This window comes from Arachis hypogaea, chromosome 16 (assembly GCF_003086295.3).
Source record: "Arachis hypogaea cultivar Tifrunner chromosome 16, arahy.Tifrunner.gnm2.J5K5, whole genome shotgun sequence".
Lineage (NCBI taxonomy): Eukaryota > Viridiplantae > Streptophyta > Magnoliopsida > Fabales > Fabaceae > Arachis > Arachis hypogaea.
This window is the reverse complement of record NC_092051.1, coordinates 3,974,257-3,999,554: the sequence shown is the minus strand read 5'-3', so window position 1 is coordinate 3,999,554 and position 25,298 is coordinate 3,974,257. Positions and strand designations below refer to the sequence as shown.

Below are 25,298 nucleotides of genomic sequence, written 5' to 3'. Positions count from 1 at the left end.
ATTGTTTGAGTTTTCGGCAAGCTTTTGGTCCGGTAACATCAGTGCCAAGTTTGAATCCCGGCAACAACACCAAGTTTTTGGCACCGTTGCCGGGGATTGTTTGAGTTTGGACAACTGACGGTTCATCTTGTTGCTCAGATTAGGTAATTTTCTTTTTTGTTTTCTTTTCAAAAATTTTTCAAAAAATATTTCTAAAATTTTCTCATCTGTTTTCGAAAATAATAAAAAAAATGTTTTCAAAAATTTTATTCAAAATTTTTAAGAATGAATTCTAGTGTTTCATGAAGCATGTGAAGCCTGGCTGGCTGTAAAGCCATGTCTAAATTTATTTGGACTGAGGCTTGCAATTTGTTATAAAGAGCAATATACTCTCGTGTTAAAGACTAAAGCTTGGCTGGCCATTGGCCATGTCTAGTGTTTTGGACTGGAGCTTTCTTTGAAAGCTTGGCTGGCTAGTGAGCCATGTCTAATTCCTGGACTGAAGCTTTAGACTAACATGGCAAGATTCCTGGAATTCATATTAAAAATTTTGGAATCCTTATTTTTCCTTTTAATTTTTGAAAAAAATATAAAATAAAAATCCAAAAAAATTAGAAAATCATAAAAATAAAAAATATTTTCTGTTTCTTGTTTGAGTCTTGAGTCATGTTATAAGTTTGGTGTCAATTGCATATGCATCTTGCATTTTTTTTCGAAAATATCATGCATTCATAGTGTTCTTCATGATCTTCAAGTTGTTCTTGGTAAGTCTTCTTGTTTGATCTTGATGATTTTTTGTTTTGTGTCTTTTCATGTTTATCATATGCATTCTTGAATCCTTAGTGCGTAAGCATTAAAGAATTCTAAGTTTGGTGTCTTGCATGTTTTCTTTGCATTAAAATTTTTTTTAAAAATATGTTCTTGATGTTCATCATGATCTTCATAGTGTTCTTGGTGTTCATCTTGACATTCATAGCATTCTTGCATGCATTCATTGTTTTGATCTAAAAATTTCATGCATTGCATAATTTTCATGTTTTCATAAAAATTCAAAAAATCAAAAAAAAAAAAATATCTTTCCCTTTTTCTCTCATCAAATTCGAAAATTTAAGTTGACTTTTTCAAAAATTTTTAAAATCAAGTTGTTTCTTATGAGTCAAATCAAATTTTCAATTTGAAAATCTTATCTTTTTCAAAATCTTTTTCAAAAAAATCAAATCTTTTTCAAAATTATTAGTTATTTTCGAAAATTTCAAAAAAATATTTTTCAAAAATCTTTTTCTTATTTTTATACCAAATTTTCGAAAATAACATAATCAATTAATGTTTTGATTCAAAAATTTGAAGTTTGTTACTTGCTTGTTAAGAAAGATTCAAACTTTAAGTTCTAGAATCATATCTTGTGATTTCTTATGAATCAAGTCATTAATTGAGATTTTAAAAATCAAATCTTTTTTAAAACTAATTTCAATCATATCTTTTCAAAAATATCTTCTTATCTTATCTTTTTCAAAAAATATCTTTTCAAAATATCTTTTCTAACTTCCTAACTTCCTATCTTTTCAAAATTTGTTCAACTAACTAACTAACTTTTTGTTTGTTTCTTAACTTTTTCAAAACCACCTAACTAACTCTCTCTCTCTTATTTTCGAAAATATCTCTCCCCTTTTTCAAAATTTCTTTTTAATTTATTAATTATTTTAATTTTTAAAACTTAATTTTCGAAAAAAATACTAACATTTTTTTCAAAAACCATTTTTCAAAAATCACTAACTCTTTTTCAAAATAATTTTCGAAAATTATTCCTCCCCCATCTTATTCTATTTATTCATTCATATCCTAACATCTCATCTCACATTCCAATCCTCACAGTTGTGTTTCTTCCTTTACATCACATCCTTTATCTCCCCCTTTTTCTTCCACCCACAAAGGGATCCCTATACTGTGGTATAAAGGATCTCTATTATTATTATCATTTTTCTGGCCATTCTTCCTTGTCATATGAGCAGGAGCAAGGATAAGAACATTCTTGTGGAAGCAGATCCAGAACCTGAAAGGACTCTGAAAAGAAAATTAAGAGAAGCTAAAATACAACAATCCAGAGATAACCTTTCAGAAATTTTCGAACAGGAAAAGGAGATGGCAGCCGAAAATAATAATAATGTAAGGAAGATGCTTGGTGACTTTACTGCACCTAATTCCAATTTACATGGAAGAAGCATCTCCATTCCTGCCATTGGAGCAAACAACTTTGAGCTGAAACCTCAATTAGTTTCTCTGATGCAGCAGAACTGCAAGTTTCATGGACTTCCATCTGAAGATCATTTTCAGTTCTTAACTGAATTCTTGCAGATATGTGATACTGTTAAGACTAACGGAGTAGATCCTAAAGTCTACAGGCTCATGCTTTTCCCTTTTGCTGTAAGAGACAGAGCTAGATTATGGTTGGATTCTCAACCTAAAGACAGCCTGAACTCTTGGGATAAGCTGGTCACGGCTTTCTTAGCCAAGTACTTTCCTCCTCAAAAGCTGAGCAAGCTTAGAGCTGATGTTCAAACCTTCAGACAGAAAGAAGGTGAATCCCTCAATGAAGCTTGGGAAAGATACAAACAGTTGACCAAAAAGTGTCCTTCTGACATGCTTTCAGAATGGACCATCCTGGATATATTCTATGATGGTTTATCTGAGCTATCAAAGATGTCACTGGACACTTCTGCAGGTGGATCCATTCACCTAAAGAAAATGCCTGCAGAAGCTCAAGAACTCATTGATATGGTTGCTAATAACCAGTTCATGTACACTTCTGAAAGGAATCCTGTGAGTAATGGGACGCCTATGAAGAAGGGAGTTCTTGAGGTTGATACTCTGAATGCCATATTGGCTCAGAATAAAATATTGACTCAGCAAGTCAATATGATCTCTCAGAGTCTGCATGGAATGCAAGCTGCATCCAACAGTACTCAAGAGGCATCTTCTGAGGAAGAAGCCTATGATCCTGAGAACCCTGCAATAGCAGAGGTAAATTACTTAGGTGAACCTTATGGAAACACCTATAACTCAACATGGAGAAATCATCCAAATTTCTCATGGAAGGATCAAAAGCCCCAACAAGGCTTTAATAATGGTGGAAGAAACAGGTTTAGCAATAGCAAGCCTTTTCCATCATCAACTCAGCAACAGACAGAGAACTCTGAACAAAATGCTTCTAATTTAGCAAATCTAGTCTCTGATCTATCTAAGGCCACTGTAAGTTTCATGAATGAAACAAGGTCTTCCATTAGAAATCTGGAAGCACAAGTGGGCCAGCTGAGTAAAAGGATCACTGAAATCCCTCCTAGTACTCTCCCAAGCAATACAAAAGAGAACCCAAAAGGAGAGTGCAAGGCCATTGACATAAGCGCCATGGCCGAACCTGTGAGGAGAGGAGAGGACGTGAATCCCAAGGAGGAAGACCTCCTGGGACGTCCAGTGATCAATAAGGAGCTTCCCTCTGAGGAACCAAAGGACTCTGAGGCTCAGCTAGAGACCATAGAGATTCCATTGAACCTCCTTATGCCCTTCATGAGCTTTGATGAATATTCCTCTTCTGAAGAGAATGAGAATGTTACTGAAGAGCAAACTGCCAAGTTTCTTGGTGCAATCATGAAGCTGAATGCCAAACTATTTGGCATTGATGCTTGGGAAGTTGAACCTCCCTTGTTCATCAATGAACTGAGTGATCTGGATCAACTGACATTGCCTCAGAAGATACAGGATCCTGGAAAGTTTATAATCCCTTATACCATAGGCACCATGATCTTTAAGGCTCTGTGTGACCTTGGTTCAGGGATAAACCTCATGCCCCTCTCTGTAATAGAGAAACTGGGAATCTATGGGGTGCAAGCTGCTAAAATCTCACTGGAGATGGCAGACAGCTCAAGAAAACAGGCTTATGGACAAGTAGAAGATGTATTAGTAAAGGTTGAGGGCCTTTACATACCTACTGATTTCATAGTCCTGGATACTGGAAAGGAAGAGGATGAATCCATCATCCTAGGAAGACCTTTCCTGGCCACAGCAAGAGCTGTGATTGATGTTGACAGAGGTGAAATAGTCCTTCAATGGAATGAGAACTCCCTTGTGTTTAAAACTCAAGGATCTCCCTTTGCAACCATGGAGAGAAAGCAGGAAAAGCTTCTCTCCAAGCAGAGTTAACCAGAGCCCCCACAGTCAAACTTTAAGTTTGGTGTTGGGAGGCCACAACCAAACTCTAAGTTTGGTGTTGAACTCCCATATCCAAACTCTAAGTTTGGTGTTGGAGAGTCTCAACAAAGCTCTGCACATCTGTGAGGCTCCATGAGAGCCCACTGTCAAGCTATTGACATTAAAGAAGCGCTTGTTGGGAGGCAACCCAATGTTTATCTAATTCTTATTTTTATGTTTTCTTAGGTTCATGATCATGTGGAGTCACAAAATAAATATAAAAATTGAAAACGGAATCAAAAACAGCAGAAGAAAAATCACACCCTGGAGGAGCATCTGTCTGGCGTTCAGCGCCAGAACAGAGCATGGTTCTGGCGCTGAACGCCCAAAATGGGCAGCTTCTGGGCGCTGAACGCCAGAAATGGCAGCAAATGGGCGTTGAACGCCCAAAATGGGCACCAACCTGGCGCTGAACGCCCAGAGTTGTGTGCAAGGGCATTTTACATGCCTAAATTGGTGCAGGGATGTAAATGCCTTGACACATCAGGATCTGTGGACCCCACAGGACCCACTCAGGATCTGTGGACCCCACAGGATCCCCACCTACCTCCACTCACTTTCTTCTCTCTTCTCAATCATCCTCTCTTCCCAATAAACACTCTTCCCCAAAACCCATCACCTATCACCTCCATCCCTCTTCCCTATTAAACCTTCACCACTCACATCCACCCACTCTTCCCAATAAACCTACCTCATAAACTCCACCTACCTTCAAAATTCAAAACCAAATTCCCACCCAAACCCACCTATATGGCCGAACCAATACCCCCCTTCCTTCCCTATATAAAGCCCTCCATTCTTCATCAAATTCGAGGTTGGCGTTGAACTTGCCATACATGGAAGAGAACGCACGCCCCTACACAAGGAGAGTCAACTTTGATCAAAGGTTGGACCAAGTCCTTATGGACATATGTGTAGAAGGAGCTCAATGGAAGATTGACTCCAAAGGCAAGCCGGTTCAACTAAGAAGATTGGACCTCAAGCCTGTAGCTAGAGGATGGTTGGAGTTTATTCAATGCTCAATCATTCCCACTAGCAACCGGTCTGAAGTTACCATAGACCGGGCCATCATGATCCATAGCATCATGATTGGAGAAGAGGTGGAAGTTCATGAGATTATACCTCAAGAACTCTACAAGGTGGCTGACAAGTCCTCCACTATGGCAAGGTTAGCCTTTCCCCACCTCATTTGCCACCTATGCAATTCAGCTGGGATTGACATAGAGGGAAATATCCTCATTAAAGAGGATAAGCCCATCACTAAGAAAAAGATGGAGCAAACAAGAGAGCCCACTCATGGAGCTCAAGAGGCGTATGAAGCTCATCACCATGAGATTCCGGATATGCCACAAATGCACTTTCCTCCACAAAACTATTGGGAGCAAATCAACACCTCCCTAGGAGAATTGAGTTCCAATATGGGACAACTAAGGGTGGAACATCAAGAGCACTCCATCATGCTTCATGAAATAAGAGAAGATCAAAAAGCAATGAGGGAGGAGCAACAAAGACAGGGAAGAGACATAGAAGAGCTCAAGGACATCATTGGTTCCTCAAGAAGGAAACGCCACCATCACTAAGGTGGATTCATTCCTTGTTCTTATATCTTCTATTTTTCGTTTTCTATGTTATGTGCTTATCTATGTTTGTGTCTTCATTACATGATCATTAGTAGTAGTAACTTTGTCTTAAAGATATGAATGTCCTATGAATCCATCACCTCTCTTAAATAAAAAAAAATGTTTTAATTCAAAAGAACAAGAAGTACATGAGTTTCGAATTTATCCTTGAACTTAGCCTATTTATATTGATGTGGTGACAATGCTTCTTGTTTTCTGAATGTATGCTTGAACAGTGCATATGTCTTCTGAAGTTGTTGTTTAAGAATGTTAAATATGTTGGCTCTTGAAAGAATGATGACTAGGAGACATGTTATTTGATAATCTGAAAAATCATAAAAATGATTCTTGAAGCAAGAAAAAGCAGCAAAGAACAAAGCTTGCATAAAAAAAAATTATTAGAAAAAAAAAATAGGCGAAAAAAAAAATAGAAAGAAAAAGAAAAAGCAAGCAGAAAAAGCCAAAAGCTCTTAAAACCAAGAGGCAAGAGCAAAAAGCCAATAACCCTTAAAACCAAAAGGCAAGGGCAAATAAAAAGGATCCCAAGGCTTTGAGCATCAGTGGATAGGAGGGCCTAAAGGAATAAAATCCTGGTCTAAGCGGCTAAACCAAGCTGTCCCTAACCATGTGCTTGTGGCGTGTAGGTGTCAAGTGAAAACTTGAGACTGAGCGGTTAAAGTCAAGGTCCAAAGCAAAAAAAGAGTGTGCTTAAGAACCCTGGACACCTCTAATTGGGGACTTTAGCAAAGCGGAGTCACAATCTGAAAAGGTTCACCCAATTATGTGTTTGTGGCATTTATGTATCCGGTGGTAATACTGGAAAACAAAGTGCTTAGGGCCACGGCCAAGACTCATAAAGAAGCTGTGTTCAAGAATCATCATACTGAACTAGGAGAGTCAATAACACTATTCGAAATCTGAAGTTCCTATAGATACCAATCATTCTGAATCTCAATGGATAAAGTGAGATGCCAAAACTATTCAAGAGGCAAAAAGCTATAAGTCCCGCTCATATGATTAAAGCTCTGTTTCATTGATAGTTTGGAATTTATAGTATATTCTCTTCTTTTTATCCTATTTGATTTTCAGTTGCTTAGGGACAAGCAACAATTTAAGTTTGGTGTTGTGATGAGCGGATAATTTATACGCTTTTTGGCATTGCTTTTAGTATGTTTTTAGTAGAATCTAGCTACTTTTAGGGATGTTTTCATTAGTTTTTATGATAAATTCACATTTCTGGACTTTACTATGAGTTTGTGTGTTTTTCTGTGATTTCAGGTATTTTCTGGCTGAAATTGAGGGACTTGAGCAAAAATCAGATTCAGAGGTTGAAGAAGGACTGCTGATGCTGTTGGATTCTGAACTCCCTGCACTCATAGTGGATTTTCTGGAGCTACAGAACTCGAAATGGTGCGCTTCCAATTGCGTTGGAAAGTCGACATCCAGGGCTTTCCAGCAATATATAATAGACCATACTTTGGCCAAGAATTGATGACGTAAACTGGCGTTCAACGCCAGCCTTCTGCCCAAATCTGGCGTCCAGCGCCAGAAAAGGATCCAAAACCAGAGTTGAACGCCCAAACTGGCACAAAAACAGGCGTTCAACTCCACAAATGGCCTCTGCACGTGTAACACTCAAGCTCAGCCCAAACACACTCCAAGTGGGCCCCGGAAGTGGATTTATGCATCAATTACTTACTCATGTAAACCCTAGTAGCTAGTTTATTATAAATAGGACCTCTTACTATTGTATTAGACATCCTGGATTGTATTTTGATCCTGTGATCACGTTTTAGGGGGCTGGCCATCTCGGCCATGCCTGGACCTTCACTTATGTATTTTCATACAGTAGAGTTTCTACACTCCATAGATTAAGGTGTGGAGCTCTGCTGTTCCTCAAAGATTAATGCAAAGTACTACTGTTTTCTATTCAATTCTTCATATTTCGCTTCTAAGATATCCATTCGCACCCAAGAACGTGATGAAGGTGATGATTATGTGTGGCGCTCATCATCCTTCTCCCTTATGAACGCGTGCCTGACAAACACTTCTGTTCTACATGAATTAAGCTAGAATGAATATCTCTTAGATCTCCTAACCAGAATCTTCGTGGCATAAGCTAGAATGATGGCGGCATTCAAGAGAATCCGGAAAGTTTAAACCTTGTCTGTGGTATTCCGAGTAGGATTCAATGATTGAATGACTGTGACGAGCTTCAAACTCGCGAGTGCTGGGCGTTAGTGACAGACGCAAAAGGAGGGTGAATCCTATTCCAGCATGATCGGGAACCGACAGATGAATAGCCGTGCCGTGACAGGGTGCGTGAGCATATTATTCACTGAGAGGAGGGGATATAGCCACTGACAACGGTGATGCCCTTGCATAAAGCCAGCCATGGAAAGGAGTAAGACTGATTGGATGAAGATAGCAGGAAAGCAGAGGTTTAGAGGAACGAAAAGCATCTCCATTCTCTTATCTGAAATTCTCACCAATGAATTACATAAGTATCTCTATCCCTATTTTATCATATAATATTCGAAAACACCATTATCACTTTATATCTGCCTGACTGAGATTTACAAGGTGACCATAGCTTGCTTCATACCAACAATCTCCGTGGGATTCGACCCTTACTCACGTAAGGTATTACTTGGACGACCCAGTGCACTTGCTGGTTAGTTGTACGGAGTTGTGTCCACACATAGAGCCACAATGAGGATTCAATACAATTATATATTGTTAATCTCACACAAGTACAAAGAACATGGAGATCACAATTTCGTGCACCATGCATATTTCAGGGATGGTAGTAGTGGTTTGAGCACGGGTTTAGGAGGCTTCTCCTCTTCCTGAGGAGTTTTCAGAGGTTCTTTTGTTTTCTCTGATTCCTCTAGATCAGGCTGAACATCTTTAAAAATGTCCTCTAGCTCTGATTCAAGACTCTGAGCCATATTAACCTCTTCCACCAAAGAGTCAATAATATCAACGCTCATGCAGTCGTTTGGGGTGTCTGGATGCTGCATAGCTTTGACAACATTCAACTTAAACTCATCCTCATTAACTCTCAGGGCTAATTCCCCTTTTTGGACGTCAATGAGGGTTCGTCCAGTTGCTAGGAAAGGTCTTCCTAGAATGAGAGTTGCACTCTTGTGCTCCTCCATTTCCAGCACTACAAAGTCAGTGGGAAAGGTAAATGGCCCAACCTCGACAATCATGTCCTCAATTACGCCTGATGGATATTTGATGGAGCCATCAGCAAATTGGAGGCATATCTTGGTTGGTTTGACTTCTTCAGCCAGACCAATCTTTCTGATAGTGGATGCAGGTATTAGGTTGATACTTGCCCCAAGATCACATAGAGTTGTCTTGGTACAAGTACCCTCTAATGTGCATGGTATCATAAAGCTTCTAGGATCTTTAAGCTTTTCTGGTAAGCTCTTTAAAATGACTGCACTGCATTCTTCAGTAAGAAAAACTTTTTCAGTCTCTCTCTAATCCTTCTTATGGCTTAAGATCTCTTTCATGAACTTAGCATAAGAGGGTATTTGCTCAAGTGCCTCTGCAAACGGAATCTTTATTTCAAGAGTCCTGAGATAGTCTGCAAAGTGGGCAACTTGTTTATCTTGTTCCGCTTGGCGGAGTTTCTGAGGATAAGGCATCTTGACTCTATACTCTTCAACCTTAGTTACTGCAGGTTTACTTCCTATAGAGGTGGTTGGAGTAGCCTGCTTAAGGGGGTTGTTATCAGCACTTGCAAGTGTCTGACCCCTCTTTGGCGTTTGAATGCCAGGAATGGGAGATGAATGGGCGTTTAACGCCAGATTCCCACCCTTTTCTGGCGTTTGAACGCCAGAATTATTCCTCTCTGGGCCCTTACTGTCCTCAGAGGAATTTTGGGCAGTGGTTTGCTCATCCTCTGTCAGTTGTTCTTTTTTTGGTTTTCTGCTACCTTGGGTTGAGACATTTAATGTCGTCTCACTCCTTAATTGAACAGCTTGGCATTCTTCTATTATTTGTTTGGATAACTGCTATTTTGTCTGATTCAATTGTTTTTCCATGCTCTGGTTAGCATCTTTGGTCTCTTGTAGCATCTCTTTAAATTTTGCTAGCTGTTTTGTTAGAAAAAGCAATTGCTGATTGAGTTCAGCAACTTGTTCTGGATGACTAAGCTCAGTGGATACTGCCTTAGCTTCTTCTTTCATGGAGGACTCATTACTTAAGTACAGATGCTGATTTCTAGCAACTGTATCAATAAGCTCTTGAGCCTCTTCAATTGTCTTTCTCATGTGTATAGATCCACCAACTGAGTGGTCTAGAGACATCTGAGCTTTTTCTGTAAGCTCGTAGTAGAAGATGTCTAACTGCACCCATTCTGAAAACATTTTAGAGGGGCATTTCCTTAGCATCTCTATGTACCTCTCCCAGGCATCATAAAGAGATTCATTATCCTCTTGTTTGAAGACTTGGATGTCCAGCCTTAGCCGTGTCATCCTTTTTGGAGGGAAATATTGATTCAGGAATTTTTCTGACAACTGTTTCTATGTTTTTATGCTTGCTATAGGTTGGTTATTTAACCACCTTTTGGCTTGATCTTTTACAGCAAATGGAAACAGTAGTAATCTGTAGACATCCTGATCTACTTCCTTATCACGTACTGTGTCAACAATCTGTAAGAACTGTGCCAGAAACTCAGTATGTTCTTCCTGTGGAAGACCGGAATACTGGCAATTTTACTGCACCATGATAATAAGCTGGGGATTTAGCTCAAAATTACTAGCTCTGATGTGGGGTATACAGATACTACCTCTATATGAGGCAGTAGTGGGGTTAGCATATGACCCAGAGTCCTTCTGGACTGTTCATTTCCACTTAGGTCCATGATGGAGTAAGGGAGATGATGTGGATTGTGAATAAAAATTTTATTTTATTTTATATTTATATATATATATATATATATTTTTGAAATAATAATAATAATAAGAAAATAGAGACTAAAATAATTAAATAAAAAAGGATTTGAAAATTTTTTATGAGGATTTTCGAAAAAGTGAGGAGGGAGAAAGTGGTTAGGGAGTTTTGAAAAGATATGATTTAAAAAAATATTTTGAAAAGATATGATTTGAAAAAGATATGATTTTAAAAATTTTCACCAACTCAACCAAAAGGGATTCGAAAATAATGAGTAATTAAAGGAAAAGATATATTTTTGAATTTAATGAGGAAAGAGAAAAACACACAAAAGACACAAGACATAAAACTTTTAGATCTAGCTCCCTTATTTTTCGAAAATTTTTTGGAGGAAAACACTAAGGGACACCAAACTTAAAAATTTTAAGATCAAAACATATACAAGACTCAAGAACACCTTGAAGATTCATAAAAACACGAAGAACATAAAAAGGAACACCAAACTTAAAATTTATAGAAAACCAAAATAAAATTTTCGAAAATCACAAGGAAAATAACAAGAAAATACTAAACTTAAAAATTGGAACAAGATTTAAACAAAGAAAAATTATTTTCGAAAAAGTTTTGAAAGGAAGATACCCAATTACCAAGAACATAAGCACCACGCTCTAGCCAACTGAGCTATAAAGTTAATATGTTTTTGAAAAGGTATTAACTTGGTGCATGGAATTGTGATCACACCTTTCACAACTCCGGTGCCACTAACCAGCAACTGCACTGGGTCGTCCAAGTAATACCTTACGTGAGTAAGGGTCGATCCCACGGAGATTGCCGGCTTGAAGCAAGCTATGGTTATCTTGTAATTCTTAGTTAGGATATCAATGATAATTCTTAATTTCAATTGTAAAAAGTAAAAGAGCATCAAATAAATACTTGTTATGCAGTAATGGAGAACAGATTGGAGTTTTGGAGATGCTCTGTCTTCTGAATCTTTGCTTTCCTACTGTCTTCTTCTTCTAACACGCAAGGCTCCTTCCATGGCAAGCTGTATGTTGGTGGATCACTGATAAACCCCGATTTTGTGGTTTATCTTGTGCCTATTTTGGGGGGTTTTGTCAATATTTCTCACACTTATTCGCAAGAAATGCATGGTTTTATGTTCACTTCCCAATATTGCTCCATGATGGAAAACATGCTTATTTTGCCTTAAAATTGCCATATTTTAATCCTCTTCTATTGCCATTCGATGCCGTGATGTATTTGTTGAGTAATTTCAGGAATTATAGGGTAGGAATGACCTAGAAGAGAGGAAGAAAGCATGTACAAAAAGGGATGAACACGAAGAATTGAAATCTTGGAAGAAGCAGCATTGGTGCGCCCGCACACTCCACGCGCACGCGTGGATGAGGTGGCTGGAAGCGGCGCGCAAGGATGGACACATTCACGCAGATCAGAAGATTCCTATCGATGCGCACGCGCACTTGGCGCGCACGCGTGGGAAGCTGCACGTGACCTCATTAAAGGAAATCGTGCCTGGTGATTTCTGAGGCTCATCAGGCCCAATTTCAAGCTGTTTCTGCATGGAAAAGACCCAAGGATGCTAGGGGGAAAGGGGGGATCAATCATTTTTACACTAAGACACAATTTTAGCTATTTTTTTGGTTCTTTGTTATTCTAGAGAGAGAAACCCTTGTTCCTCTCTAGATCTAGTTTTAATTTGATCTTCCCTTGTTGAATTGTGAATTAGATCTTGTTAATTACTAGTTTTAATTGTTCAATTTGAATTTCTTGGTACAATTTTGCTTATATTTAGTGATAGTTTTATGAATCCTTGTTAATTGTCACTTTATACCCATTTCATGAGTGTTGTGAATCTTGACTTGTTGATGTTGCATTGATGATTTCTATATTTAGTTTTGTTGTTTGGATAATTGTATGTTGATAATTGTTAGTGGGTATTTGTAAATTTTAATTTAATTGCTATTTGGAACAAGTCTTTTGTTAATGCTTACCATGTGTTTGATGAATTGTTTACTTTGATTATGGAGTAGTCTTCTTCACTCTTGGCTTAGGCCAAGGGAATTGGGTAAACTTGAGTCATTGGGTCTCAATGAATTGGTGATTCGAGAACCCTTGGTGATCAATTTGATGCTCATTGATGCCAACCCACTACTAATCTAATTAGTAGGTAGGTTGGGACTTATGGGTTAATGTGATCAAAGCCATTTGATGTACTTCCAGTCTAGGAGTAGATATTACATACGTAAGACTTTTGGAAGTAGACTTAATGAGCTTGGTTCCTGATAATTGTCAAGATATGGTTGTTAGACAAGGATGGTGACCCCAATTCCCATGCCTAGCCAAGAGTTACCTTTATTATTCGTATTTGAAAACCAAAATTCTCAATTATTTGTCTTAGTTGTAGTTACTTGTTTGGTTTAGAATAGAATTAAGTTGAATGTTACTTGCTCATTGGAATTGCTCATGTTTTGCTTAGCTAATTGAATTAGTTTCTTGCATTTTGAGATTACTTGCTTGTTAAGATTCCCATTTATTTTCATGCTCATAACTCACAACCACAGATTTCTAACCAATGTTAAAGCACATGTTTGCCCATTCCTTGTGAGACGACCCGAGGTTTGAATACTTCGGTTATTTCTATTGGGGTTAAACTTGTGACAACCAAATCCCTCTTCTAAATTTTATACCCGAGGATTGTTGTTGGTAGAGCTATACTTGCAGCGCGATTTTATTGGAGAAAATCTTTACCAATACACCCTTGGGGCACCATCAAATTTTTGGCACCGTTGCCGGGGAATGGTTGCAACATATGCCTTGATATTGGTTATGTGAATATGTGAATATTGTAGATAGTTTACTTCTTTCAATACTTAGCTATAGTTTAGATTTCTTTTACATTTGTGCTATGACTCTCAATTTTGATGACTCGGTCTCAACCGAATTCTAGCTTAGCCGATTTTGATCCCGAGATTGAAAGAACTTTGTTACACACTCGGCAAGCTAGACGGCGGTTGGACTATACGCCTAGTACCTCGGCCTCTCTTGAGGAAAATACCGAATCACTAGACGTCACCGAGAGTGACTTGAAGTTCGCTACTTCCTATTCTTCTGTTGGCACTACTAATACATCTTTGCATCCTACAGGTGAGCCACACATGGCGGAGCCACGCTGGATCACTTTGCATGAGCAAGGAGCTCCGGATATCATACTTCAACCGTTGCAAGCAAGGTTGATGCCAGGGCATTTTGGCCAGTTTCACTGACCTTTTCTTTATTGTTTTAGGGTAGTTTCATGCACTTTCTTAGAAAATAAGCAAGTTTTGGGTAGATAATCACTTACATCTTAATTCAAGCAAACATTATGATTTTTTACATCATTCTATGAGAATTATGCATGAATTGAATGATAAAATAGATGATGCATGATATCATAACTTGGATTAGATCTTTGATGCATTTTATTTGCTTGATTTCAGGACAAAGGAAGCAAGGAAGAGCCACGTTAGCAGCCATGTTAATCTAATTAACATGACCACTAACGTGGAATGGGAATGAACTTACAGTGTTAAGGAGAAAAGTAATCGCCAATAACACTTTCGAAGCCATCATAGCCCACGTTAATTGCCACGTTAACTACATTAACGTGGAAGTTAACGTGGAAGAAAAGGGAGCTCCAGCGTTAGTGGTAAAAGTGAATACCACTAACATTCCAAAATTGGCAATTGGCCACGTTAAGAGTCACGTTAACCACGTTAACTTAGTTAACGTGAACTCTAACGTGGAAGGGGTAAACAATGCCAACGTTAGTGACACTCACCTCTATCACTAATGTTGGACTAAGCCAACATTGCCCACGTTAGTGGTCACGTTAAGACTACTAACGTGAAGAGTAACGTGGAGCCAAGCATGATGAGCCAACGTTAGTGACACTCACCTTTGTCACTAACGTTGGAGATGGCATTCATCAACACGTTAAGAGTCACGTTAACTAAGTTAACGTGAACTCTAACGTGGGAAGGTGAGGCGTTTGGAGCGTTAGTGACAAAGGTAAGTGTCACTAACACTCTCGAGGCTAAGGCATGCCCACGTTAAGAGCCACGTTAGTTATACTAACGTGGACTCTAATGTAGGGAGGAAGGGCAACAAGCAAACGTTATTGGAAAAGGTGAATGCCAATAACGTTTGCGAAGGACCAAGAGGCAACGTTAGTGGTCACATTAGTGCCACTAACGTTGAAGTTAACGTGGATCATTTTTGGGTTGGAACATTAGTGAAAAAGGTGATCGTCACTAACGTTCTCGAACCCACATTTTCACTTAACGTTAACACCACTAACGTCCTAGCTAAAGTCCATGCCTACTTCACACTTTCTTTGCAAGTAAAGCTGAGCCCATTGAAGATCCCAAACTGCTTCAACTCAAGATCCAAAGGCCCATATCCAAGACTTGAAGAGCCAACTAGAAGATCAGCAGAGTAGTATATATAGGAGTAGTTTTGAACTAGAGGAAAAGAGTTGGGGTATTGGGAGAACTACTCTCTGTATAATTTTACTTTCTCTGCAACTTCTACTTTTACTTTGAGAATGTATTTTCCATCTTTGCTTTCCATTCCCAGAGCTATGAACAACTAAACCCCTTTCATTGGGTTAGGGAGCTCTATTGTAATTTAATGGATCAATAATAGTTTTCATTATTCTTTCTCTTTCTTTTCTCTTGATTTTACTAGAAAGCTTTCAATCTTCATCCAATTGGGTAGTTGTCTTGGAAAAGAAGCTATTCATACTTGGTTCTCTTCGGAACCTTGGAAGAGAAATAAAGATATCATGCTAGAAATGCTTTCTCATGTTGGACCAAATTGGAGTTTGGACGGATATGGTGACATATAATTCTCCCAATACTTTGATTTGGAAATACATGTGGTATAATCAGTGACCATACTTCATCTCTTCTCATGAGCAATTAGACCAAGGAATTGGCTATTGATCAAGATTTGAGAGATTGAATTACCAAGGAATTGGAATTCAATCACTTAAGATTGCCAAGGAGATCAATGAATGCATTGATTGAGGAAGAGATGAAAATGAACTTGATCCGGAGAATGCAACATCTCCTAAGCCCAATGAATTCTCCATTTCTGATCTTACCCATTCTCTTTACTTTCTGCCATTTACTTTTATGCTAAATTCCCCATTCCCCATTTAAGATTCTGTAATTTACTTTTCGTCATTTATATTCAGTTCTTTATTTCCAGCATTTACATTTTCAGCTATTTACTTTCTCGCCATTTAATTTCCTGCAAAATCTCAACTCAACCTCTACTTCGCTCAACTAGAACATTCCTCTAATTAAAATTGCTTGACCAATCAATCCCTGTGGGATTCGACCTCACTCTTTTGTGAGTTATTACTTGACGACAATTTGGTATACTTGCCGAAGGGAAATTTGTTGAGAGACGAGTTTCCGTGCATCAAGTTTATGGTGCCATTGCCGGGGATTGATTTTGTATCAACAATGATTAAATTAGTGGATAACTAGATTGAGCATTTTTCTTTTGTTTGATTTAATTTCAATTGAGTGATTTACTTTCAGTTTTAGTTATTCTCTTCCCTTTACCCCTACCCGTTTGAGACATTCTCTTATTTTTTACAATTTAGTTCACTAACCCACTAACTGTTTGATATATTGCATCACTCACACTAACAGCATTTCTGCAGAGAATACTGTCTGTACCTATCTTCCTTGCTTGTGCCTTGTTAGTTATATGACATGTAGAAGAAGCAGGGCTTCAAATTCCTTTTATTCTGAACCTGAGAGAACCTTCCTTAGATTAAGGAGGGAAGCAAGAGAAAAGAGAGTCATTAGTGCTGAGGAAGAGGAGGAGTATTTTGAACCAGACATGGATGAGAATATGGAGAACCATCATAGAAAAGAGGCTCACAACCATGGCAGAGAAGGTCCAGTGCATCATGCTGGATAAGAGAGAAGAGTTCTGGGATCTTACATCAATCCAAACCCAGGAAACTGTGGAAGTAGCATCCAAAAGCCAACCATACATGCCAATAACTTTGAACTAAAGCCACAGCTCATCACCCTTGTTCAGAACAACTGTTCATTCGGAGGAAGTGTCCAAGAAGACCCCAATCAACATCTAACCACCTTCCTGAGGATATATGATACTGTGAAGTCTAATGGTGTTCATCCTGACACCTACAGACTGCTTCTGTTTCCTTTCTCACTCAAGGACAAAGCATCTAAATGGCTGGAATCCTTCCCAAAGGAGAGTTTAACAACCTGGGAAGATGTGGTAAATAAATTCTTGGCGAGATTCTATCCTCCTCAAAGGATCAATAGGTTGAGAGCTGAAGTACAAACCTTCAGGCAACAAGATGGTGAAACTTTCCATGAAGCATGGGAGAGGTTTAAAGACTTAACAAGAAGGTGCCCGCCAGATATGTTCAATGAATGGGTGCAGTTACACATTTTCTATGAGGGTCTTTCTTATGAATCAAAGAAGGCAGTAGACCACTCATCTGGGGGATCTCTGAACAAGAAGAAGACCATTGAAGAAGCGATAGATGTCATTGAGACTGTAGCTGAGAATGACTACTTCTATGCTTCTGAAAGGGGCAATACTAGAGGAGTGATGGAGCTAAACAACGTGGATGCACTGCTGACTTAAAACAAGATGATCACCAAGCAGTTGACTGACCTTACCAAGAAAATGGAGAGGAATCAAGTAGCAGCAATCACCACCTCATCAGCAGCTCAAGAAGGAGTGAATACAGAGGCAGAGAGTGATCAGAACAAGCCAACTATATTGGAAATTCACCTAGGCAGACCCATGATCCATACTCCAAAACTTATAATCCTGGTTGGAGGAACCACCCAAACTTTGGGTGGGGAAATAAATAAGATTAAGGCCAAGATCAGAGACGCCACAACCCCAACAACAGTGCAGCTCACCAATATTCTACACAGAGATCATATCAACACCCACCTAACAACACATCTCAACATCCATACCAAAGCCAAAATGGCCCTTCTCATCACTCCAATCTCAACTCACCATCATCCGAAGATAGACTCTCAAGAATTGAGACTCTACTTGAAGGCATATGTAAGGAAATCCAAGATAACAAGGTGTTCAAGGAGGAGGTGCGAGCCAATATAAAGAACCAGGGAGACACCATCAAGAGACTGGAATTTCAAGTGGGATACCTCTCTGAGAAGATTCCCAAACCTACTGATAGTTTTCCAAGTGACACAGAGAAGAACCCGAGAGGTGAAGCAAAGAAAGTCAGATGGGAAGATTGCAAGATGGTCACTATAAGTGATAAGGGGACTAAGGAAGAGCTGAACAAACCATTAGAACAACCTGAAGATACCTCAGCAGAGAAACAAGAAGAGGGTCACCAAGAAACCAAAGGTACACAGAAGGAGATGTTGAAACTCTATGCACCTTTTCCCCAAAGACTCAAGGATGATGTAGAAAAGAGAATATACCCAAAGTTCCTTGATATGTTTGCATCTCTCCATGTAAACATACCATTCATCAAGGCTCTCCAACAAATGCCCTCATACATTAAGTGTATGAAAGAGCTGCTGACCAGGAAAAGCTCACTCAAAGAAGGGCAAACAATAGTGATGAATAAAGAGTGCAGTGCTCTCATTCAACCAGAGTTGCCTACAAAAAGGAAGGACCCAGGGAGTTTTCACATCCCCTGTGCCATAGGAGACACACTGATTGACAAAGGACTTTGTGATCTGGGAGCAAGCATTAATTTAATGCCTCTATCTCTCATGAAGAAGCTGCAGATCAATGAGCTAATGCCCATAAACGTAGTCATCAGGCTGGCTGACAAAACTCAAAAACAAGCAGTAGGAGTGGTTGAAAACGTGTTGGTGAAGGTTGGGAACTACTACCTTCCCACAGACTTTGTCATATTGGAAATGGAAGAAAGCCACCTCCATCAAATCATACTGGGAAGACCATTCCTAGCTACAGCCAGAGCGCTTATAGATGTGGAGCGATGAGAGCTAATACTGAGAATACATGATGAACAACTTACTTTCAATGTCTTCAAACCCTCACAAGAAGCAGATCAGGAAAACAAGGAACCAAGGGAAGATCACAACAAAGCACTGAAGCACAAACTGTACACCTGAGAATCCCCTTAGCTGGTGAGCAGAACAGTCAGAAGGTACCACAGCTAAGGGAAATCCAAGAAGACCCAAACCTACCAGGTCATATGAGACCAGCAATAAAATCTCCCTGGAAAAAGAGACCACAAAGAGCAGGGCAACAGTAAAAGAAACAAAGAAGAAGACACCAAGGAGATGGAGGAACAAGAAGATCCCTACAGAGGATTTCTCTCCAGGGGATAAAGTGATCTCAGCTTATCTCCCAGTTATCCCACCTCATCTCCCCACCATCCCATCTCAGTTACCTAAAGTTTTCACCATCAACAGAGTTCTCTCCCTAGAACATGTGGAGATCCTTGATGAAGCCAATGGAGATAGGTTTACTGCAAGAGGGGAAGATCTGAAGCATTACCAACCACCCTGACAAAGGCAGAACGTCAAGCTAGTGACGCTAAAGAAGCGCTTCATGGGAGGCAACCCATGTTTTATATGCAAGGTTATGAATTCCAAATCAGCTTTGACATATCTCTGAATGAATCCTTTTTATGCAACATATAGTGAAGAACAAGTTTGGTGTTCAAGGCACACTAAGAGAACGTGAATGCAACTCATAGCATGTCACTCTTATCACCTTGAACAATTCTTCTTACACCACATTGCCACAAACTAAGTTTGGTGTCACTAATGTTGCATAAATGTGCAGTTAAATAGTCAGTTGGTTTGTATTCATGAGTAGCACTTACTATTGAGAAACAAAAATTTTAAAAAGTAGTTATTCTTTCCTTTTAAATTTTGCCACCACTATCCACACATCTATTAATCACATTTCTTTTTATTTTATAGGAGAATTGATGGTACAATTGAAGGGGGAAGTTTCGACCACCTCAAAAAGAGGGGACTATACACTTGTCTCAAAGGGGAATGCATTGGGAAATGTTGCCATGCAACATTGGAAGAATGACACGCTTGGAAACTGAACCAACTCCATCGTAAAAGTGATGATCCTTGTGCCCATCCCATGCTAAACCCCATCCGTTCATCATAAACCCACTCCATCAATCCACACCTTTCATTCACTCACCACTTCTCTATATAAGTGGTTCTTATTCCGTATCCCCTCTACATTCCAATCTCATTCTCTATACTTCCCACTTTCGGCACCCAACTCCTCTTACCCCATCAAAAGCACTCTCACCCACTCCCTTAACTATATCATATCCTAACCTGGCCGAATTCCACCATCTATCCACACCTTCCACCACCTTCACACATTAACTCCTACTCATGGCATCATCGAGCTCCAAGAGGAAAAAGAGGAAGGAACCAGTGGAGAGCATCCCTTTCAATGATCCATGAACTCGAATTTGAACAGATAAAGCTCAAAAAGATATTGTCTGAGTTAACATTCCAATTCAACGAGGATGAGTGCCCACAGATTCGAGAGAAGATTGAACAGAGGGGTTGGCAAAGGCTCACGAACCCAGAAGCAAAGATAAATGCAAACCTCATCAAAGAATTCTATGCAAATATAATCAGAGAAGACAAAACCAAGGCCCCCACCTTCAAAAGTTATGTGAGAGGAACAAAGGTGGACATTAGCCCCAATGCTATAACAAGGACTCTTCAGCTGAAATCACCACATTTTGATGAGCCCAGTTATCATGTAAGAATAAGTAATGGCCCCGACAATGATGAACTTGAAGAAATTGTGAATGATATGTGTGTTATAGGATCTGATTGGGAAAGGTATTCGGATAGGAGACTGATGAGCGGATAATTTATACGCTTTTTGGCATTGTTTTTAGTATGTTTTTAGTAGAATCTAGTTACTTTTAGGGATGTTTTCATTAGTTTTTATGTTAAATTCACATTTCTGGACTTTACTATGAGTTTGTGTGTTTTTCTGTGATTTCAGGTATTTTCTGGCTGAAATTGAGGGACTTGAGCAAAAATCAGATTCAGAGGTAGAAGAAGGACTGCTGATGCTGTTGGATTCTGACCTCCCTGCACTCAAAATGGATTTTCTGGAGCTACAAAACTCAAAATGGCGTGCTTCCAATTGCGTTGGAAAGTAGACATCCAGGGCTTTCCAGCAATATATAATAGTCCATACTTTGGCCGAGTTTAGACGACGTAAAAGGGCGTTGAACGCCAGTTCTATGCTGCTGTCTGGAGTTAAACGCCAGAAACACGTCACAAGCCAGAGTTGAACGCCAGAAAAGGATCCAAAACTGGCGTTCAACTCCAAGAAGGACCTCTACACGTGCAACACTCAAGCTCAGCCCAAGCACACACCAAGTGGGCCCCGGAAGTGGATTTATGCATCAACTACTTACTTTTGTAAACCCTAGTAGCTAGTTTATTATAAATAGGACTTTTTACTATTGTATTAGACATCTTGGAACATCTTTGGACGCCTAGTTCTTAGATCATGGAGGCTGGCCATTCGGCCATGCCTGGACCTTTCACTTATGTATTTTCAACGGTAGAGTTTCTACACTCCATAAATTAAGGTGTGGAGCTCTGCTGTTCCTCAAAGATTAATGCAAAGTACTACTGTTTTTCTATTCATTTCAACTTATTCCGCTTCTAAGATATTCATTCGTACTTCAACCTGAATGAGATGAACGTGACAATCATCATCATTCCCTATGAACGCGTGCCTGACAACCACTTCCGTTCTACCTTAGATTGAATGATTATCTCTTGGATCTCTTAATCAGAATCTTCGTGGTATAAGCTAGATTGATGGCGGCATTCATGAGAGTCCGAAAAGTCTAAACCTTGTCTGTGGTATTCCGAGTAGGACTCAAGGATTGAATGACTGTGACGAGCTTCAAACTCGCGAGTGCTGGGCGTAGTGACAGACGCAAAAGGATAGTAAATCCTATTCCAGTATGATCGAGACCCTCCAGATGATTAGCCATGCAGTGACAGCGCATCGGACCATTTTCACAGAGAGGATAGGATGCAGCCATCGGCAAGGGTGATGCCTCCAGACGATTAGCCATGCAGTGACAGCGCATCGGACTATTTTCCAGAGAGGATTAAAAGTAGCCATTGACAACGGTGATGTGCTTACATAAAGCCAGCCGTGGAAAGGAGTAAGACTGATTGGATGAAGACAGCAGGAAAGCAGAAGTTCAGAGGAACGAAAGCATCTCTATACGCTTATCTGAAATTCTCACCAATGAATTACATAAGTGTTTCTATCCCTATTTTATGTTTACTTATTATTTAATTTCGAAAACTCCATAACCTTTTGATATCCACCTGACTGAGATTTACAAGGTGACCATAGCTTGCTTCATACCAACAATCTCCGTGGGATCGACCCTTACTCACGTAAGGTTTATTACTTGGACGACCCAGTGCACTTGCTGGTTAGTTGTATCAAAGTTGTGAATGAAAAACAATTTATTAAGACGTGCGTATAGAGTTCTTTGACGCCGTTTCCTGAGATCACAATTTCGTGCACCAAGTTTTTGGCGCCGTTGCCGGGGATTGTTCGTGTTTGGACAACTGACGGTTCATCTTGTTGCTCAGATTAGGTAACTTTCTTTTTGTTTTCTTTTCAAAAATTTTTCAAAAATCTTTTAAAAATTTCTCCTTTGTTTTCGAAAAAAAAAAATTGTTTTCAAAAATATTTTTTTCTTCAGAATTTTTAAGAATGAATTCTAGTGTTTCATGAAGCATGTGAAGCCTGGCTGGCTGTAAAGCGATGTCTAAATTCTTTTAGACTGAGGCCTCCACATGTCAGGGAATTGCTTATATCTTCTAAAGCTTGGCTGGCTATTAAGCCATGTCTAACCCTCAGATTGGAGCTTTAGACTAAGAATTGAAGATTCCTGGAATTCATATTAAAAATTTTGGAATTCTTATTTTTTCTTTTTCATATAATTTTCAAAAAATACCAAAAAAAATTAGAAAATCATAAAAATCAAAAAATATTTTTGTGTTTCTTGTTTGAGTCTTGAGTCAATTTTTAAGTTTGGTGTCAATTGCATGTTTTAAAGTCTGCATAAAATTTTTGAAAAAAATCATGCATTCATAGTGTTCTTCATGATCTTCAAGTTGTTCTTGGTAAGTCTTCTTGTTTGATCTTGATGTTTTCTTATTTTGTGTCATATGTTGTTTTTCATATGCATTCTTGCATTCATAGTGTCTATACATGAAAATTTTTTAAGTTTGGTGTCTTGCATGTTTTCTTTGCATAAAAATTTTTTCAAAAATATGTTCTTGATGTTCATCATGATCTTCAAAGTGTTCTTGCTGTTCATCTTGACATTCATAGCATTCTTGCATGCATTCATTGTTTTGATCCGAAAATTTTCATGCATTGAGTATTTTTGTTGTTTTTCTCTCTCATCATAAAAATTCAAAAATCAAAAAAATATCTTCCCCTTTTTCTCTCTTAAAATTTCGAAAATTAGATTTGACTTTTTCAAAAATTTTTAAAATCTAGTTGTTTCTTATGAGTCAAATCAAATTTTCAATTCAAAAATCTTATCTTTTTCAAAATCTTTTTCAAAAATAAAATCTTTTTCATTTTTCTTAATTATTTTCGAAAATTTTAAAATATTTTTCAAAAATCTTTTTCTTAATTTTATCTCATAATTTCGAAAATATCATCATCAATTAATGTTTTGATTCAAAAATTTCAAGTTTGTTACTTACTTGTTAAGAAAGATTCAAACTTTAAGTTCTAGAATCATATCTTGTGATTTCTTGTGAATCAAGTCATTAATTGTGATTTTAAAAATCAAATCTTTTTCAAAAACCAATTTCAATCATATCTTTTCAAAAATATCTTCTTATCTTATCTTTTTCAAAAAAATTTGATTTCAAAATATCTTTTCTAACTTCTTATCTTCTTATCTTTTCAAAATGGATTTTCAAATTTGTTTCAACTAACTAACTAACTTTTTGTTGGTTTCTTATCTTTTTCAAAACTACCTAACTAACTCTCTCTCTCTAATTTTCGAAAATATCTCCCTCTTTTTCAAAATTTCTTTTTAATTAACAAATTATTTTAATTTTTTATTTTAATTTTCGAAAATTACTAACCTTTTTCAAAAACTATTTTCAAAAATCACTAACTCTTTTTCAAAAATAATTTTCGAAAATTCTCTCCCTCTCTCATCTCCTTCTATTTATTTATTCATTTACTAACACTTCTCTTCATCCCACATCTCTGATCTCCTCACCCTTGTGTTTCTTTCCTTACATTCTATTCTTCTCTTCTTCTTTTCTTCTACTCGCACAGGGACCTCTATACTGTGGTAAAAAGGATCCCTATTATTATTATTTTTCTGTTCCCTCTTTTTCATATGATCAGGAGCAAAGACAAGAATATTCTTGTTGAAGCAGATCCAGAACCTGAAAGGACTCTGAAGAGAAAACTAAGAGAAGCTAAATTACAACAATCCAGAGATAACCTTACAGAAATTTTCAAACAAGAAGAGGAGATGGCAGCCGAAAATAATAATAATGCAAGGAGGATGCTCGGTGACTTTACTGCACCTAATTCCAATTTACATGGAAGAAGCATCTCCATCCCTACCATTGGAGCAAACAATTTTAAGCTGAAACCTCAGCTAGTTTCTCTGATGCAGCAGAACTGCAAGTTTCATGGACTTCCATCTGAAGATCCCTTTCAGTTCTTAACTGAATTCTTGCAGATCTGTGATACTGTTAAGACTAATGGAGTAAATCCTGAAGTCTACAGGCTCATGCTTTTCCCCTTTGCTGTAAGAGACAGAGCTAGAGTGTGGTTGGACTCTCAACCCAAAGATAGCCTGAACTCTTGGGATAAGCTGGTCACGGCTTTCTTAGCCAAGTTCTTTCCTCCTCAAAAGTTGAGCAAGCTTAGAGTGGATGTTCAGACCTTCAAACAGAAAGAAGGTGAATCCCTCTATGAAGCTTGGGAGAGATACAAAGGACTGACCAAAAAGTGTCCCTCTGACATGCTTTCAGAATGGACCATTCTGAATATATTCTATGATGGTCTGTCTGAATTAGCTAAGATGTCATTGGACACCTCTGCAGGTTGATCCATTCACCTAAAGAAAACGCCTGCAGAAGCTCAAGAACTCATTGACATGGTTGCTAATAACCAGTTCATGTACACTTCTGAGAGGAATCATGTGAGTAATAGGACGCCTATGAAGAAGGGAGTTCTTGAAATTGATACTCTGAATGCCATATTGGCTCAGAATAAAATATTGACTCAGCAAGTCAATATGATTTTTCAGAGTCTGAATGGAATGCAAGATGCATCCAACAGTACTCAAGAGGCATCTTCTGAAGAAGAAGCTTATGATCCTGATAACCCTGCAATAGCAGAGGTGAATTATTTAGGTAAACCTTATGGAAACACCTATAACTC

At 38.5% G+C, this 25,298-nt stretch overlaps 2 non-coding genes across 2 annotated transcripts; both read right to left on the bottom strand.

The window, feature by feature from the left end:
* Positions 1-2,514: 2,514 nt before the first annotated feature.
* LOC112761542 (small nucleolar RNA R71) lies at positions 2,515-2,622 on the bottom strand. The gene has a single exon (XR_003181933.1). It is a non-coding gene; the product is annotated as a small nucleolar RNA R71 (small nucleolar RNA).
* A 22,152-nt stretch (positions 2,623-24,774) lies between these two features.
* Positions 24,775-24,882, bottom strand: LOC112760369 (small nucleolar RNA R71). The gene has a single exon (XR_003180813.1). It is a non-coding gene; the product is annotated as a small nucleolar RNA R71 (small nucleolar RNA).
* Between the last annotated feature and the right edge of the window lie 416 nt (positions 24,883-25,298).